Consider the following 19,502-nt stretch of genomic DNA (forward strand, 5'->3'; position numbering starts at 1 on the left):
CCTTGGTGTCTGCAGCCATTCCTCTCACAAGGAAAATTCTTCACAACAGGCTGGCAGACGCCTCTCAGGATCTTTTACATCTCATTCACATCTCATCTCCTCTCCACTTCTTGCAGCCGGGCCGGGCCGAGTTGGGCGCAGTCGGCTGCCGGGCAGGAGGCCAGAAGGTGAGGCCTGCAAGGCCCACAAGGCTTGCACCTCTCCCTCTCTGCCCCCCGCTCAGCTCCTTCACATCTTCTCTCCTTTTTTTTTCCTGTTTTCCCCTTCTTAAATATGTTATCGCAGAGGCGTTATCACAGGACATTCTGCTACCAATTGGCTCGGCCTTGGCCAGCAGCGGGTCCGCCCTAGGCCCGGCTGAGTCCACTGAACAAAGGGGAGCAACTTCTAGCAGTTTCCTACAGAAGCTGCCACCTTAGGCCCCCCCTCACTGAACAAAACCAGAATACATGTACAATGCAGATTTGCTGGGGCACCTCAACAGAAACTAGGTAGGAGCAGTTTACAGAGGACTGGATTCAGACCTGTGAAGGATGCAGTGAGGAAGACTGTATTTTAGGCATGATGTGTGAGTGCGCTCAGAGGACCTGGAGGTCCACGGTTTCAGACCACTTGGCCTGGCAGTGCCAGCAGAGTATGGGGGCTGCTCTACTGTGCTGCAGCTGGGAAGGGGGCTATCACTTGATTTCTCTTAGCTGGATGTGAGCTGCTGTTGTGCCACCATCTATGGTCCCCAGTATCAAACGCAAAAGTAAGAACTTTCTACGGCAGTTGTTCTTCTCTTACTGACAGCTTGCCAACTGCTTTCTACAGGAGATTTCAATTGTTTAGCTGCAGTGACTGCTAAAAAAACAAATAAGCCCAAAGTTCAGGAGTTGCTGCAAGATACTTGCAAGCTGTATGAAATGACAAGGGCTAAGCCGTGTCTTCTGGTGTCCTTACTAAAGAAGAAGTAAGGTATTTTTATGCCTTATTTTGAAAGAGAGCTGGTAGTCAGGTCAGTGCGCCGTATGGAAAAGCTAATGCAGAGGTTGGATGCCAGGTAGCACAGATCGTTGGCAAAGTTTTCTATGGTTTGATCCCCACTGAAGTTTGCAAGGGCAGGAGAGTACCATTATGTGGAGAGTTGTGAACAGTCACTAGTTAGCTCTTCACCTAATACTGTGCTGCTAAATTAAGCTTGGAAGAACAGTTCTGGCATTTTAAGCAACCCAGAGGCAGGCAAGGAAATGCAATCAGAACCCAGCAGCCTTTCTGTTTCCCTCCTCTCGACATTTGTTTATAGTTCACTAGCTGTATTATACAATATCAGTATTTCATATGTGATGATGATCAACTCATTGTAGAGGCATCTCAGAAATCCTCATCGCTGACTGCTGGCTGGATATCACGTGGATGTGAGAGTTGGAGGGGAAGTGCAGTATGGAAGAAGAAAGCTGGAATCAGCCCATTTTGGAAGGCCTCTGTGGCAACAGGAGGGGTAACCTCTTCCAGTGTGTATCTGAGACGCAGAGTTACGGGATCCCAGCTGAAAGATCCCCACAGCCTGTTGCCAGGGAACCTTCTACATCCAAAGCGGGTTCCTCTTAATACTTTACTTCTCCAAGTTTTAAGCGAGTACCAACCTCCTCCTCAGCTATGGGTGTCTTGCACATCCCTGGCTCCTGGCTCTGCTGCTGGTCTTCAGAACTGCTTAAGGGAGATAGGCAGCCAGTGCAGCTGCTGTGTTAGCAAAGAAGGGAACTTCCCTGGGGCTCCCTGCAGCATCTTATCGGAAAGTCATCGATCCATCTCTCCATGATGCTTTCACTGATGCTTTTCAGGATTGTCTTTATACAAAACTGTTGGGGTTTTGGGGTGGAAGTAAGGAGGGATTTGAAGAATGCTAGTCACTGAAGCTCTGTTATCCTTTTGAACTTGGTTTACAACAATTTTAGCTTTCTAGCTTTGGCCAAGAGGGTGGAGAAAGTCACAGAGAAATCATCGAGTCCCTTTAGTGCAGCTGAAGTTTACACAGCACTCAACACTCCACATTGTTTGTGAAAAGTATTTTCAATTAGGTGATGGGGCAAAGGAGAGATTTTTCTCTGATCTGGAATCCAGTGTTGTTCATTTCAATATTGTATTCTTGTGCAGTTAACTGGCTCCACATCTTTTATGTTCTTGCTAGTGATTTTTGCAATAAATGGGTGGAACAGACAGGCAAAGCCAGGACATTCAGGCATAAAGCAGGGTTATCTGCTGGAGTTGGTTATTGTGCTGGATTAGGGGAACAATTCTTTTTATCCCGTACCCTGAGCATTGCGCTGCAGAGGGGACTGATGTGTTTAAATGGGCAGACCAAGAGGCAGAGGAATTTTACTTGGGCAGTGAAAACGCTTGCGCACATGGAGTATACTATAGAGCTAATGGGCTAGCCAGACCCAAAAGAGAGGAGCATCCTTCTGACACCGCATTGAATCACCTATTTGCAGCCTGACCCATAATTACTTAAAATCGATTCAAGACTTTCTGGCGTCCTTCTTCACTCTGCAAACAAGTTTATATGTAGGGCTGACATCTTTTGGGATTAAATATTTTAAGCCTGGTCTTCAGTGATTCTGACACTGAATGGGGAAAGTAAAGTTTCCCCTTCTCAGGATGAAGTACTCCAACTGAATAGATAGGGACATGTGTTTACTGGAAAGCTGTAATTTACTATTAGTACAACTACCATTGCGCTAAATAAATACTACTATTATCCCTGGATGCTATTAGACGTCCTGTCCACATAATCTAGAAGTGTCCAAACACCTCCTGAGCCTGCTTTCCAGCCTTGCCTGGAGTTGCATTCATCCTGACTTTGGCAGATAGGACAATTAAAACAGCTTCATCACATTTTTGCTCTTACGTTGCAAACATGGTCATTATTAGGTACATTGTCAGGACTGTGCTTTTTAATGGTTTTACCTCCTCTAAAAGGAAGCGCATGCAATTTATTAAGGAAGAAGAGAGCCCCATATAGAAAGGAGTTTGGAGAAGACATGCTGCAAACCTTCCCTAGTACTGTCTCTTCATGGCTTCAGAGTTCTCCAATTAGAGACATTTTTTTTCCGAGAAATATTGGTGAAGATCACAAGGAAAGAAACTAGGCACCTGATGAGAAAATGACAATTCAGTCCCCAAAAGGATATTCCCCGCCAGCAGTTCTCCAGGTCGTTTTCAATGCATTTTGCTGTTTTGAGACGTTTAAAGACTACAAGATGCAGACGACTGCTGCTGAGCACGCTGGTTGGCAGCCTGGGAAAGGACTCTCCTAGGAGCGCCGGGAGAGAGACTTCCCACCAGAGCGCAGCTGGCTCTGCGCCTGCTGGCGGAGGGTCTCCGTGGGGCACCACGCTGTCAAACGGCAGCGCTCCACCGCAGGCTGAGGGCAGGCAGCAGGCATCTGGCAAAATAAATCGCTTTTCAGAGGCAGCCTGTGAGGAAAGCACAGTAGATAAAGACTGTCCCTGGGAAGGCTGGTGTATATCAGAGTCTGTGAAATGCTTTTCCCTACTGTTTCTTTAATGTGGAGCCTGGCAGCCTCAGGATCCAGGATCCAGTGAAGCATGGCCACACTCTATAGACTGTAGACTTTCAAACTTTATTTGACATCAGTAGATGATCCATCTACCCTTCATGTTTTCCTTGAGAGTCTCATGGGTTTTAATGCAGTTGTTTGCTGTTACTAGCAGCAGAACTGCTGTTTCCAGGGCTGGAGAGAAATTTTCCCCCATCAAGCAAGTGGACAAGCTGATGGTTGCAATGGACCAGGAGATGGGCTCTAATGTGGGAGTGCGACAGGCGGTGCCTGAATTGGGATGGGGAATGGCTGGTGTCCCTCACAGTGTCTTCCCCACACAACTGCCTGCACAAAGGGAGCTGCTCCACCGCAGCATTTTCAGCCTTCTCAGCACGCATCTTAAAGCAGAGGGGTATCTACAGTGAGCACTACACATCCACTTTCCATTTGGTCTGCATGGATTTAAGAAGCTCAGTAGAACAGGTAGGTGTTGTTTACCTCCAGGTAAAACAGACTGGTATTAAATTCAGGTGCATCACTCAGAAATACTATTATAGGGTTAGGGTAATATTCTTCTCTTGTTGCGCGTGAAGGGATTACTTTGGCTGTTGATAAGGGTGCTACTGTGCTATAACATCAACCATGTTTGCTTCTGCCAGACAAAAAGGATCCCTTTTCTCTCCTCAGATGCTGTGATCAAATCAGCGTCTGAACCAGATTTTCTTTGCTTAGTGCTGTTGCAATCCACCCATGAGCCCCAAACCCAAAAAGTTTAAATTCCGGGCAGGGGACACACACATGCCCCACCTCTTGCAGCTCCAGTATGGTGGAGGGGAGCTGGCAGCTCTGTTGAGAAGCTCGTCCATGAGTGTCACAGTTGTGGCGACTTGTATAAGCACATTTGTGACCACAGATTAGGGTCCAAGAAAGGAGTGGTGTACCAGTGTTAAAAGCTACGGTGCACTGCCTTCCCAGGGTTAGTCCTTTAGGGAATATTTTGCAAGAGTGCCGTTTGTGAGACACTCCTAGTTACTTCAGTCCTAATCTAACTGCCCAGGAGTTCAAGTCTGTCCTCAGCACAGACGTATGTGCATCAGGTTCCCAGGAGGCAGTGACATCTGAGGACAGAAGGGTGTGAATCGTTGGCAGCAGGGGACAAACCCAGTCCTAATCTCTGTTGGGGACCTCAGAAATCTCTGAAACATGGGAGTTTACATGGGGTGAAGAGTAGTATTCCTTATGGCTATTTTCCCCAGTGAAAACCCCAGCAAAATGTAATATGTGGACGTGTGAAAGGCTGGTGAGAGCGCTTATCTCCAGAGTGGCACATAGCAGTTCTGCTGAGGTGGATATATTGCTGTCATTTCTCGTCGGCTGACAGCAGCACCCCAACCATGGGAACGCTTCTTTGTCATGCCATTATCTTTGAGTCCCTGAAATCGTTTGTGCGACTGAGCTGCTGCAGAGACCTTTTGTCATCTGGCCGATCGCTAAAAACAATAACATGTAAACAAATACCATTTCTGTAAATCACCATTTAATTAGTTCCATGGAAGGAGTTCAGGGAGATGTAGCCTAGAAACAAGATTTCACAGGAAGGCTTCTGCTGCTTCATGCCATGACCACCTCCAGCTCTGCAAGTGGCACGCCAAGCCCATGAGGAAGAGTGTGCCGGTCATTTGTGGAGTGCCAGCATTGCCCAGAGGGTCCTGGCAGATGGGTCCAGCCCTCAAGGGCAAGAGAGAAGTTGCTTGAACTTACATCAGGCTGTAATATTTCTGTGGAGGACACATTGCCGTTCTTTTATGTGGTGCCTCCATTTATCACCACTTACTTCCAGAGAGTCCAAATTCTATGTGCCAATATGACTTACCTTTCCCTGTGCTCCTCCTGCGCTCTATCATGAGGAACAAAGACGGAGTTCTCACGTCAAGAGTTATTTCCAAAGTGCTGCATTTTCTTTTCGGAGGCTCTCAGCAGAAGCAGGGAACAGCTTTCTGTGCACGTCAGCATGAACTAGAACACTTCCTAGCTTGACCTGCTTTCAGCAGAGTAAACACAGATGCCTAAAATGTGAGTTTAAAATTGTATTCTGCACATATAAATAATCTCCTAGCTATGGTAGTAAAATAGCACAGCTGTATCTCCTCCAGAACTAAAGGAGTCAGAGTCTCGTGAGTAGATATACTGAATTAAGTGGCTGCTTCTCTGGTCTTCTGCTTTCCTGAAAGCTGTTTTTTTTTTTACTATGGAAGACCAAAACAGTCATCACTTCTTGGATTTGGGGGGGGGGTTATGGTGTGCTGCTCCGTAATGTTCTCCCCCAGAAGCTGTTGGCTGCAGCCCTGTGCTGTACCCCTGTGTGGCGTTGCCTCCCGAGCTGTGAGTACATCCATGCTGTCCTAGGCCAGCAGATGCGGTCAGCTCTCGTGGACTCACTTTTTGCCTGTGCTCTGACTGGTCCTGAGCTGGATGCAGCCATCTATACAGTGCCCTGTGCCCATCCTCCTGCCAGTTCAGAGCAGTGCTGTCGCACCGCAGAGCCCTTTCGCTTCACTCAACAAAAGCTGGGATGGAGGCCCCGTGCCCTGGTGCAGTGGACCAGCAGTGCTGCCGTAGCACTGCCAAAATAATACCTGCCCCGTGATGGCGAGGGGTGGACTTTGGCCCTTGCTGACAGGGGTCTGGCGCGGGTTTAGCTCAGCTGCCTTCAGCTGGGTTGCTTCAGGTATTCAGGGCAGTGTTCAAGAGCAAAACAAGGTATATAAAGCAGCTGTGACTCAGGAAAAGGATGTTTTTTGGTAGTGTCTCAGGGCCCGGGGCAACGCTTACGGCACTGCCTTACACTAAAGATCCTCGGCTGCAGAGGAGGAAGGGGAAGGAGTTTCAGAGCTGGCAGGGATTCAGTGCCAACCCCTGCAGCTCAGCCAGGGCGCTGCTTTACTGGCCTCTTACCTTTATGTCAGTCTTGTTTTATAATTTTTATGGTAAGGAAAAAGAAAATAAAATCCCAGAGACACAGAACACTCTGAACACAATATCCAGCCAAAGACACTCTTTTCTGGCTGACGTTAATGCAGCTTCTGGTGTTAGTTATATCCAGGCCCTGATCTCCTTCCATGTCAGTTTCTCACGCTACCTGCAATAAATATACACCTTGATTTATACCAGTGCAAATAAGAGATATGGTCCAACGATCCTGGCACTCTGTTTGTAGGAAAATTTTGGCCTGACTCCCAATTAAATTTTTTCCAGAGACCCTTGGCTGCAATGGAATTGCAGAGTTGATGCTCATCTGCGAAGAGAAGGAGCTCTTTCCTTAGAGCCGCATCTGCCAAACCGTAAGGCACTAAATGGTCCTTGAGTTTCAGCATGACAGGGGAAATTCCCCCAAGTTTCCTTTACTACACTAGCAGAAGGCAGTCTCACCAATTTTCACAGTTTTGTAGAAGCCTACAAGCAAAGAATTTATGAGGGAGCAGAGAACTCACAAGACTTCCGAGGATTTTTTTCCTTACTTGCTCTTTTCAAAACTCCTGGGTTTTCCCTAGCTGTGCTGCGAGGTCAGGACACGATGCTTTCCCAGCTTCTCATTTCCGTGACTCCCTTAGGGCTGGGTACCTCAATCTGCAAGCAGCAGGTAATGCAGACTCCCATGAGTCCTGGAGGGATGAGCTCTGGGGGAGCGTGCACCAGCCTGGATGGGGGAGCAGGCAGAAATGTCCCACCACCATGGCTCACCAGCTTCTCCTACCATGGGTTGCGGGCAGCACAACACCTCCTATGTCTAGCTGCAGCTACCCCAGTCCTATCTGGTCTAAACTGGGTTCAGCAGCAGTGCTGGTTAAGCTTCTGCTACAGATGTCTTCCTGCCCCTAGCTTACGCGGAGTCTGGGCCGCTTCCCTTCCCTCCAGCTGCCTCCCCGGCCCCTTGGCAGCCTCATCAGGTAGCTGAAAGACAGCAGAGGAGCCAGCATTTTGGTCCCAGGGGCTTCTTGATGAGACACACATCCTTCAAGCACCGTACAGACCGTGCAGAGGTGACACGGTCGCAGACAAGCGTCCTCTTCAACTGGGACCTGGTCGCTGAAGCCCACTCTCAGCACACGCCTGGAAATCGCATGCAGGAATTCCCAGGTGAAACACTTGGTGTGACAGAAGCCACTTTCTGTTCTCTTGGATTTGGCTCCCTAGCTTTGGGCAAGAATATTTCAATAACAGAGCACCTGGCAGTGCTTTGCTGCCGATAACGACCTATTTATGGGACAAAGGAATTGTGCTCCCATCTCCCACACTTTCTGCAGCATCACAGCAATCTTGCCAAGGTGGGATAATCCTTTTTATAATCCAAATTAGTTGATAGTGACTCCAATGATGGGAGCTGCCTTTCCTGTGCTCTCCACCTCTTTAGCTGACTCCCGTGCTGCAGGCAGCCTCTCTTCACCTCTGTTGGCGTGAAGAGCAGTTGTCTCTACTAGCATTTTTCAGAGCCCTATCTCAGAAGAGGATGTTTTCATTTTAGCTCAGCCATGAGCCTTTCATTTTGTTTTGATGAGAAGTTATGCTTTTCAGAGAGTAGGGGGTTGGTGTGTGCACTTGGCAGGAGGGAAGTTCCTTTCCTTCCTTCCCTTTTCCCCCTTTCTTCCTTGAGATGATTTTTTTTTAGTCTCCCTTGAAAATGGCTTTTTGTTTACTCACAGTCTTTGCTCACATCTCTTCTTCCTTCAGTTGCAACTCAGCTTTTTGCTTCATGGGCCTTCAATGCCAGGATTTCCTAAAATATCTGGGCAGAATCTCTGAGGAACACAGGAAGGGGAGATTTGGTCCCCTCAACATACCATAAACAAAACGCAGAGAAAATCTTTTACCATCATGAGTGAACAGCAACAGCTGCTTCAAAATGAAAACCCTAAAGAAATGTTTTCACTTAATGGTAGATCTTTAAGGCCAAGATGATGTTTTTCTGCCGTGGGTTCCTCCTGCAGTTGCTCCCTGAAGCCAGATGAGATGCTGTGCATTCCCCAACCCCTCCTTGGCTGGGAACGGTGGTGGCAGCAGCAGGCAAAAACCTGACTGAGCTCAGCCCCTTTTCTGCCCGACCCGAGGTGAGACACAGGCTCCCATCGCCAGGGCTTTGGGTCACAGCCTCTTGCCTTTGTCACTGCAGAAAAACTGAAATGGGGAAAAAAAAAAAGGAGTTTCCTAACAGTGAGCCATCTCTGAACTCTGCTGTTCTTGGTAGTGGACCTCACAGTGTTAAACAGGAGAGCGCGTACTTGAAGCCTGCGGGTTTGTTTTAGTTTGGCTCATTAATCTAACTGAAGCATTGCTGGCTTCAGCCGCTGCGAGGATTAAGTGGGGCAGCAAAACAAACGGAAGCCTGAATATCTGCCCAGGTTATCGGCACCTCCCTTCCACCAGCAAACACCCTGGGACCGGCCAGTGAGGTGGGACCCTAACCCCTACTCCATTGTCTGATTGCTTTATTACTGAAATTCCTCTGCAGGCTTTTTTTTTTTTTTTGTTTGGAATATTGATCAGACAGACAGGAAATACACAGAAATGAGAATAAATCATTACCTGTGCTGTCAGCCAGAACTGAGGATGGACAGGATGGTTTCTCAGTTCACTTTTTTTGCTCTTATGCAGAGAATTGACAGCGCATCATGACCTGAATAGCACCAAGTGTAAGATCTGCAGATAAAGCGCAGGTGCTGTAGTTTGCTGAAGGATATCCCTGGTTATTTTACCCCTGGAGCCCTCACTTCCTTATCAATGCTCATAAACTTTCCTTCTTTCATACTTATCCTTTTATTTATAGGGAGGTGACTTTTAGAGTGTTTGCTTCTTCTGGCTGGCTTAATTTAGCTAGATCATGTTGACTCTGTTGTGGCCTACCCTCTGCACCGTTCAGAGCTAAAGCTCACACCTTGGAAGAACAAGAGGTGCTTTTAAACCAGCGAACCTCTGCTTCTCTCTGAGACCTGTAGAGAGGCTGCAGAAGTAACTGTGTTAGTACCAGCAGGGTTACGCCCATGCAAAATAGACGCGAACAATGGGGACTTGGGCTGCGCAGTGACCAGGAATAATATCTGCTGACCCTCAGGGTGCAGTTTCCCATTTAGACTTAATCTGATCTGACCGTGGGCTGCTGGTGAAAGGGTGGTCCTGCTCTTCCTGCTTGCTCCTAGCCATACGAGGAGGTGGCACCTCCCTTGCACTGGAAGTTGCAATTCTGGAGGCTACAGAAAGAACTGACAGAATTTTTTTTTCTTTCACCCCGCCACAGCAAGACCCCCATGTACAACGCAGGAGATCACCAGGTCAGCTGGCAACCTAGAGTTAGACTGGATTAAGGACAGCCAGAAAAAAGATAATCTTTCTCCTATAGCCATCATTTACACTACAGCCTCTGGGGAAGCACCCCTCTCTCCAACACATGGCTTTGTGTGAAACCATCAATGTAACAACACAAAACAAGCCCTGCAGAGCAGCAAGCATCAGAGCAAGGGACCGCAATCAGTCTCAGGTCTCAGCCCACACCTGCGCTGCCCACAGCAGTTGCCTTGTCTGCATTTCCCATGCTCTTCCTCCATCTGTAGTTCTACCCAGGGCCCGGCACCAGCCAGACAACACTCTCGAGGGAACCTGGGACACTTCCACAAGCTATTTCTGCATCAGCTGTGGTGGAAAAAAAAAAGAAATACGTGCAGTAGTTTTGATCCTCTCCCCTGCAGATCCCTGGGAGTGGGGATGGCCAGGGGGATGACAGTGGTCCCCTTGTTCCCTGGGATGGCGTCCTCCTGCTTGTGATGTGGTGTGGAAGTGGGTTTCCCCCTCAGCCCTGCTACTGCCTCCCCTTTCTGAGCATCGCACCTGCACAGCAGCCCTACAGTATCCGCCCTCCCTGTGGACGGCTGCCACCCTGCACTCATCAAGGCCACGCGTCGTGCGGTGCAGAGGGCTAATAGCTGCCGGAAAGCCACTGCAGGTGCAGAGGGGCTTGTGAAAGGGTAATGGAGAGGCAGGTGCACATGCACAGGAGAACGAAAGGGATGGAAGGGGGCTCAGAGCCGAAGACGGAGTGGTTCACACACAAACGCTGTAATTCTGGCAGCTGGTTGCTTTAGGGATTTAGACAGCGTATTTTCCAAGGGGCCCTGTGGTGGAAGCTCATTTGCAAAGACAGGCAGGCAACTGCGACCCTTCAAGGCATATGCATGTTCTGCAAAGAAGACACACGCACACTTGATAACGCAGTTTGCAAGGCATAAACCCCGATGCAACAGCTCTGGGATGTTTTTCTCTGTTGTTGTTACACACTCAATCGTCCATTTATATTCTTAAAATTTAGCCTCCTGTGTTTCATCTATGACATGGGTTTCTTCTCAGGTTAATTCCCCTCTGGCTTCCAGGAGAGCGGGATGTGACCCCTCCTGACATTTGTTTAGTGAGTTATGCTCGCTTTCCGGAGAACACAAACAAGCTGCTGGACTTCCTCCCCTCAGCTTTAGCTCTGGTCCAACTCCTTGCTGCACTTACTCTGGCCTTACGCCGATACAACAAAGATCGGCATTGGGCTTCTCGAGTTCTGCTTGCAAAAGTGCCTATGTGATTGAGAGTTTGTGCTCTGTTTTCAAGAGGCACTTACGTCCAGCTATATTAAGAGAAATGTAAGTGTGTAATCCCCTTGACTTCACCCAAAATGAAACATCTGACTGTCTTTGAGGATCTGGTCTTAATCATTTGAGAAAGTCACTTGGATTTAGGTCTGTAAATAGTGATGTCGTTTCTAAAAATAAGCTTTATACTCCAAAGGCGTCTGGATAATGCCAACATTGCCCCTCTTGTCCCACCCTGCTCAGCAGATAGGAATTGGAGGACTATGATGAGAAAAATAAAAATAATTGCCAACTCACAACAGCCAGGCCTGAATGTAATTACTTACAAAACTGTAAATCCAGCGTCTCAATAATGTTTGGAAACCAAAACGAAGCATCCTCCTCATTCATGGGAACAGAAATTGTATTCACATAACAAAGAAATTAGATAAGAGGAAGTACATTGAGGAACTCAGGAAGTTGAAAGTCTTTCATTGCTATATTCTTGCAAGAGCTAATACAAAGCAACATGATTAGTCGGTTCTCCAGCAGCTTCCTATTTCCATCTCCAAGCTGCTTTAATCTTTACAGTACTGAACACCGTGTTTTTCTGAAGTTAATTTAGATGTACTTGACGCCTCACAGTTTGTGTCCAAGTCGCTGTGCGCAGGTGTAGTATGGAAGATCTGGTGGAGATTGGATTTCAGTGGTATCTTTCACTCCCTGTCCCCCCCGCTCTCTTATCTTTTCATCTACCTCAGCCACAGCATCTCTTGGTAGAGCTTTTATTCCTTGCATTTTCTTTACTGTTTTTCAGCAATGCGGTACTTGGCTGCGGGATGAGGAGCCTAGTGGTGTGTTCCATCTGAGCATCCCAGCTTTAGACCAGGCTGATAACATTAAGGCCAAAATACTGGACTGTTATTCCTGAGTAAATTAATTCCACTTCTCGGACTGTTTTGATGCAACAGGGAATGGCCCAACATCACTCTCACTTCTCTCAAAGGGAGATAATTTAATTCTTCATCCCCTAGCTTGCTGGAAGCTAAGCAGCCTCATGACCCAGGCTGCATGTGCTAACTTGGCGAGAGGCTTTGGGAGGCTTGGAATCCCTCTCTGTGACACTGAGCCCTGTGCACAGTGGGGTGAGGCTCTGTCCCTTACGCACCCGCAAAGCCGGGGTTCAGAAGGACTGAAGTCACCCTGAGTTTCCTGGCCACCTGCTCCCACACTGAGATCAGTTTAAAAGCAAAATACACCTCTGCTTCTACCTCACTGTAGATGTAGGCTGGGTATTTCCCTGCAAGCTGCCCTTCTTTATGCTGTCTGTAAATAACAAAATGCCGCTGGTGTGGCTGTCCTTGGTAAGTCCTGTATGGAGCTCCATCCCCTGCCCACCTTCAGGAGCTTCCCATGGGTGGTGGGAAGGAGAGTTTGCCTGGGACAGCCATCTGCAGCCAAAAAGTCCCTGGAGCAGAGCTGAAGAGCAGTCACCAGAGTTTCCACATGTGCATATTTCTTTCCTGGAAAGCAGAGGTCCAGTGGCAACAGGACAACACAACAATAAGAATTTTTTTTTAAATTGTCAAAACAACTGTCTATTTCTAAGGTGATTTTTAAGGAAAAGTATTTACCAACATTGCAGTTAGAAGGGTGGAGGATGTTCTACTTCCTCTCAGCTTATTTCTCTTTCCCTTCACTTTAAAAAGCAAGGATGGAGGGAGAGACAGGAGAGCCAGAGCTGGAGGTGAGGAAGAATGTGAACAGAAATGTTTTCAAAGGGAAACTTTCTATTTAGCTTTCTTCACTAGATTTTGCAAAACACACACATATTTCAAATGGAAACACAAATTCAAAAGGCCAGACAATGTCGTTGGCGGAGACAAACCGGGTTCGTGCCAGGTTGCCCCGGTAGGCAGGGACCCAGCCAGGGACCCAGGGACCAGCAGTAGCAGGTCTCCTCCCCATCCCACTTCCCTCCTGGGAGACACCACGTTCCAGACTGGTTTGGTCTGCGGAGGAAAGGTAGCACAGGGACCTTTATGCTGGTCACCGTCTTCCTTAAAGCATCCCCATATCTGGGCCGTTAACTTCAGCCAAGCCACTTCTCTTTTGTGCTCATCTGAGGTGGGGGGACCAGACTCCCACAGGCATTGGCTTCTCTCAGTTGTGTTCAAGGCAGGACGGGATGTGGTCTGAGGAGTGTGTGATGGGAAGAATGAGGGCAATAGGGCTAAAAGCTAAAAGGACACTGTAAAAATTATAGCAGCCATTAAAACTGGCCAGGTACAACAGCTTCCTCTGCTTGCAGGTTTGCAAACCAGGCACCACTCCATCATTCGGCACTGCAAACAGGGAGACAATGAAACAGCACGCACAACCCCTCTCAAAAGTTTAAAAAGTCCCTCGCTGTGTAAGAAGAGCCAAGCTGATGTGAGGGATTCCCTGCAAATTGCAGGCACCTATCGCCACAGCCAGCGGCAAGCACGGGCAGGGTCGGTGGGTGCTAATCGCGGGGTATTGTGCAGCCACCTAGTGCGGCGGTGGAGACACCAGTGGTCCCTGCAGGCTGCAACCAGCAGATTTCACTTCACCTGCTTTACTGAGACACACTTGACTACTTAGGACTTTCCCAGAGTACAGTTTGAGACGGGTTTGCAGAACGTTTCAGATGGCAGCAGTGGCTTGAAATGATGAGTTTCCTCACATTCATCCTGTTTGGACTATTTCTAGTCAGGAATCTTTCCTGGATGAATCTGAGGATGAAATTGATGAAGCTCAACCAGCTTGCAGTGTTGATCTGTGCTGAGTCCTGGGGCTGCTGCCTCGTGTGATGCGGGTGGCACTGGCTGTGAAACACCTTCTGATTGTGGAGAGATCCTTTAGAAGCAGAATATAGAATCATAGAATGGTTTGAGTTGGAAGGGACCTTTAAAGGTCATCTAGTCCAATCCCCCTGCAAGGAGCAGGGACATCTCCAACCAGATCAGGTTGCTCAAAGTCCTGTCCAGCCTGACTTTGAATGTTTCCAGGGATGGGGCATCCACCACATCTCTGGGCAAACTGTGCTGGTGTTCCACCACCCTCAATATCTGCAACATGGGACCAAACAGTCTCCCCAAAAATCTGATACACCCTCTCCAGTAATGGCCATTGATGCTTCAGGAAAATGTTTCTAATCTCTCCTCTTCCCACAAACCAACTAACTGGCTGGATGTGAAGGTGGTATAAGCTGCTCTCCTGGTCCCTGGGCTTGGTGAGCTTCTGCGGAGCACTGACAATGGTGGGACAGGCAGGAGCTGACCCAGCACACCAGCCAGTGCCACAATGCTGTGCCAGAGCTGGCACAGCAGGAGTCTTGTCTCCCAAAGGTAATCAGACCTGTTCCTGATGAGAGGCATTTTATCACCCTTATCTTCACTGGCTCAGCTACTGCACAAATGTTATGACTTTCTCATAGTATTTTGGTACTTTCATTTCAGGTGCCAGCTGAAATCAGGAAGTACAGTGGTGGGTGGAAACATATAAACTCTGGCACCTTTAAAGTGAGAGCCTGAAAATGGGATAGGTGTCAAGGCAAGTTAATTTTACAGCCTACTGGTGTTGGCAGCATTGCTCTTGCTATTCCCAGAGCCACGCACCTTCCCTCTGACCTCACCGACGATGCTCTGCTACTTGCAAGGAAGTAAACAAAAGGGACTCATGGGGACTTCAGTTCCATAGAAACAGCAGGGAAAATGTCCATGCGTGCCAAGTGGAAAAGGACTAAATCAGTGGGGAAGGAAATTTTATTGTCACAAGTTCAAAGGGGATGTTACAAACAAGAGAGTGAGAGAAAAAAAAAAGAAAAAAAAAAAGGGAAAACTTCAGAAAGCAGTCCCTGAAGTCAGATCGCAAAATACTACTAATGAAGCCTTGCCTTAGAGCAGTTGTCAAATATGATGTGGTATTTACATCAACAGTGACTCAGGCAGCATTTACTACTTCCCTTTTAAACACAGCAGGATGCTGCCTGCCCTCAGAGATTTGTGGATCCCAACTCTGTGGATGGATGGATGGACCCAGTGGTGGTGAATGGAGGGGAAAACAATGCAGTGGGCAAGGGGATGGGAGAGCAGGCAATGCCGTTAACCACGGATGCACGTCAGCCAGGGTCTGGTGTGAGAGAAACGAGTAAACGGTGTTACAGCTGTGGTGGGGAGAACACCCCGAGACATTTCTATGCTGGGGGAGGCTGCAGCCAGGTAAAACGCGCTCCAGGTCCCCAGCCCGACAGCTCTTGCTGAGCGGGGGGCTCACTGCGGTCTGATCCTGGGCTGATGCGGTGCCAGCAGTGCCTTGGGGCTGGGGTGGGATTGCTCTAAGCTATGCCATCTGGCCACAGTCCCCGGGGCCACCCCAACCGGGGCGTGCTGGAGGGGAGCAGGCGCTGCCAAAGCCCCTTTCTGCTCAGTCAGCGGTGGGAGGGATGGCATCTGGGCTGGCTGGCATGGCCGTAGGAGAGGCTGGCATGGGCTCCCCTGGGACACAGCAGGTCTGAGAGTTGGATCATTTGATTGCATCCTGGCAGGGGCAGCATTCAATAGTGTAGATGCGAGTCTCTAATTTGTAAAAACGAGAGAATATCCGAAGGTTCAAAAGGGGAAATACCTGAAGACTGCAACTAATTTCACTGTAAGCCAAGTGCAAACGTGGCTTTGAGTCTGTGAGAAGGAGATCTAGGGTTACAAACACAGAGAGATGGTATAACCCGGCCACTGGATCGTTCTTTTATTTACTGTTGCCTCCACCAGTTGCAGAAGCCCTTCATAAACATGGGAGCGACCAGACTCCGCGATTCACAAAGCAAAGTGGTCACTACATTTAAGTGCCACTGGTGGCAATGGTTGCATGCATCTACTTGCTACTGTACACTTCAGGAAGGCTGAAAAAAGGTAAGTTTTCATACCTGAGGTCTTGAAAGGTGAAACAGCAAAGTGCTGTGTACAGGAGGGCACCCCTAGGGCAGGCTGTGCCCTCCGGTTTGTGCAATAGCATTGGTCCGGGCACCTCTTTCCTCCAAGGAGCCCTCAGCTCTTCACATCCCCATGAAGCAGTGACACAGTTTGTTCAAGGGATCAGCAGGGAAACAAAACACAAGGTCCCTGCCCCTCCCATTGCCACGTAACTGCCGGTGCTCATCCAAGCTAGCCTGGAGTAGGCTTTTTAAGGAGCAATTAATTTTGATAAAGCTGCCAGGCTACATTGCTCCTGCTTGCATCACTCCTGTAGCAGGCTACAGAATCTGAGAGCACCTCAATCTGGCCTCTGAAATAAAACCTAGAGCTGATCATGTTTGAGTTGGCTTAAAGGACATGGTGCCCAGGTTTCATGCAAGCCATAGCAGGTCTGAGTCCCAGCAGCAGACTCCATCTCCGCAGAGTGAAACTGCACCAAAACCATCTGCGCTCCTGCGAAGCTCTAGGTTGGTCCCGTACCCCGCCGGAGCTGTGCTCCTGCTTGTGCATGGGCAAGTGCCTGCGGACACTCACAGAGGCAGCACAGGAATAACTTTAGCAGCTCCCTTTGACTGTTCGGCTCAAAGATCCTTGTTCTGGAGCTATGTGCACTGAAAGTGGGAGGGTATTTGCCAAATCCTTATTCACTGCCAAATTCACTCTTCTTTCACTCTCAGTGTAGAGTACGTGACTGAGCTTGTTATCTTTGCCTCTCAGACCATTATTTGTTCACATTACTCATTGAAACTTTGTGGCATCCTGACACTCTCCATCAGGATCTCTAAGAATCGCTACCACAGTGTCAAAAGCGCAGGCATGTGCTCTGCGGTGCCGTACTTTCAGAAAGTTGTTTTAACAGGCTCCTGCTTTCAATTAGCGAGTAAACTCCTTGGGGCACGAGCCTGCTTTCCCGTTGGTCCTGGCAGGCACTCTGGTACTTTCTAAGCAAATCATCCTCATCCTCATCTTCATACTCAGGTTGGCAAAAATTGAAAGGTAGCTGAAATTTCAGTCACCCCGATTTCCCCACCTGAAAGGGCTGCAAGCTGGTGTCTGGGGCTGGTCTTGTAAAGAGAGCAACGTCCCTGCATGCCACCTTCAGGTCCACTCCATGTTACTTAGCATTTGAAAGAGGTGGTTGGGTTTTTTTTGGACTCATGTCAGGATTTGGAAAATATCTTCCCACTTTCAGCGCATGCAAACAAGACAGGAAGAAAATGCAAATCACACCTGTACCAGCATCACCTAGCTAGGCTTCTCCCTAGCTTTTTCCAACTGACTGGGCTTGTGATATGGTCAGGTTTACCCATGCTCTCGCTAGAGCTTTAGCCAAATCAGCACTTGCCTGCTGGGATTTTGACTCTCCCATCCCCCATGTGTTTGTTTGAAGAGATAACTCCTTTTATATATATACTTGCTCTTTGGAAGGGGGGGGAAACCTTTATTGTTGTCTCTGAGCTTCTGCAGCATAAAGTTCCAGGATTCCTCCATTCCCAGCTGCTGGATTCAGAAGGCTTTTCCTTTTCAAGCTTCCTGTTCACACAGGGTGGGGGTGGGAAGTGGGGGATAAGGGGGGAGGTTAGGCATTGAATAAAAGGAATTAACCGTTTCCCTTCTCTGACCTTTGGGAATTTCCGTATGTGAAAGTGGCAGCTTGTGTGTCTAAGAATTATAAATGATGGGACCTTGCAAGTTACTGAATGGATGTGTGACCAAAGACCACAGGCAGCTCCCTCAGCAGGGCTGGGAGCGAGGAGGGCAAAGGGGAGAAATAAAAAGCAGGAAAGACTACAGATACTGAAAGACTACATGTCTTATAGGAATGAAAACTGCTTACCATGCTCCAGAGAGCTCATGCTATTGCAGCTTCCCTCCACCATGCCTTGGTTCATCTTCTGTTCTCAGCACGCAGCAAAAAGGAGGCCAGGAAGTAAGTTTCCATGAGAAGCTCTCATGACTCAGATCTCCCTCCTGTAGGGTTTCATCAGCTTCCCTCGAACAGGGTCACCATCCTGAGAGGAAAAGAGCCATCCTGACTGGTGTTAAACTGTATGTGTATTTAATAAACATAGCGTGTGTGTGCACAATCCTTTCTAGACCCTTAAAAATGGATTTGACAGTGCTCGAAAGTGGAATTCCCATCGCTGTTTCTGAGAAACCGCTACCTGTCCTCTAAGCCACCCTTGTCCCTGGTTCCTAGGTGCTGCACAGACTCCCAGTGCACAGCCCAACAGGCTCAGAGCCACTTGGCCGCTCCTGTGACACACTTCGCACACACACAGGTGCACTCACGCACAAGCAGGGCCACAGCAGCTGCGGAGCGAGAGGTGTCCCCCATCACCATGGCACTTTGTGGGGAGCACCGAATAGGCCTGGATAGACTCCTTGGCAAGCTGAGACCCAGTGTGGGTGGATTTAAACCTAACACAGCCTCATCTAGATGTGTATATGTGTGTGTATGTGTACTGACAGAGAGGAGGAGTACCGAAGTGGCACCTCACAGGGACAGGCTGCAGTGCTGCTCACGCGCTTCCTTGGGCAAGTGACCCCAAACAGAACTAAGCAAGCACATGTTGCCCCATACACACAAGCTGATGCCTCCTGCAGTCCAGGTACTGGTAGTGAGAGCCTCAGGTCTGTGTGACCCAGGTTAGCAGAAAGCAGCCTGGCTCATGGCTGCTGCCCTTCGCCCAGGCAGGCTGTCACCCAGCTGCGCTGCAGGCACCCCGGCCTGCCTCCCAGAGCTTAAACATCTGCATGCACCTGGAGAAGCAATTTCATCCAGGAAGGTTGCTGCACTCTCTTTTTCTGCTATCTCCTGCTAGCCCGTAGGGAAATTTGTTCTTGAGCTTCACCTTCTGTCTTCTCCCTAAAGCCACCAAGGCTCATGGGCAGGTGAGGCAAGCCAGATGAGCCTAAAGAATTGTCCAGGCAGAAAGGAGATGGCAAAGGCTGGCAGCTGATGAGGGTCAACAGAACTGGTGCGAGTAGCACACACGGGGCTGCAAGCATGGCCTCATAAAACCCAGTCCTAGCCTCCCAGACACCCCGTCCGTTACTCACAGCTGATGAGCACACGTTCCCACAAACGCACACATGAGAATAGTGGGACCTATTGCAGGACTTTGGGCAGAGTGAGCCCACAGCCCCCTTCTACTTTCAGGAAGCTGTTTGGGATCATTGTGCCTTCCCTGAAAGTGAGAGTCTCGCTGGCTGAATGTGAGCTACGTTATTTCATGTGCCTGAGAAGTGGCTCCAAGCTGAGCAGGCACCTTCATGTTGATACCCAAAGCACACTCAGCTCTTCCTTCTTCACCAGCCATGGCAGAGCGATTTCCTAAACACAGGAGGAAAAAAAAA

The sequence above is a fragment of the Chlamydotis macqueenii genome, chromosome 5, assembly GCF_036417535.1.
Source record: "Chlamydotis macqueenii isolate bChlMac1 chromosome 5, bChlMac1.mat, whole genome shotgun sequence".
In the NCBI taxonomy this organism is placed as follows: domain Eukaryota; kingdom Metazoa; phylum Chordata; class Aves; order Otidiformes; family Otididae; genus Chlamydotis; species Chlamydotis macqueenii.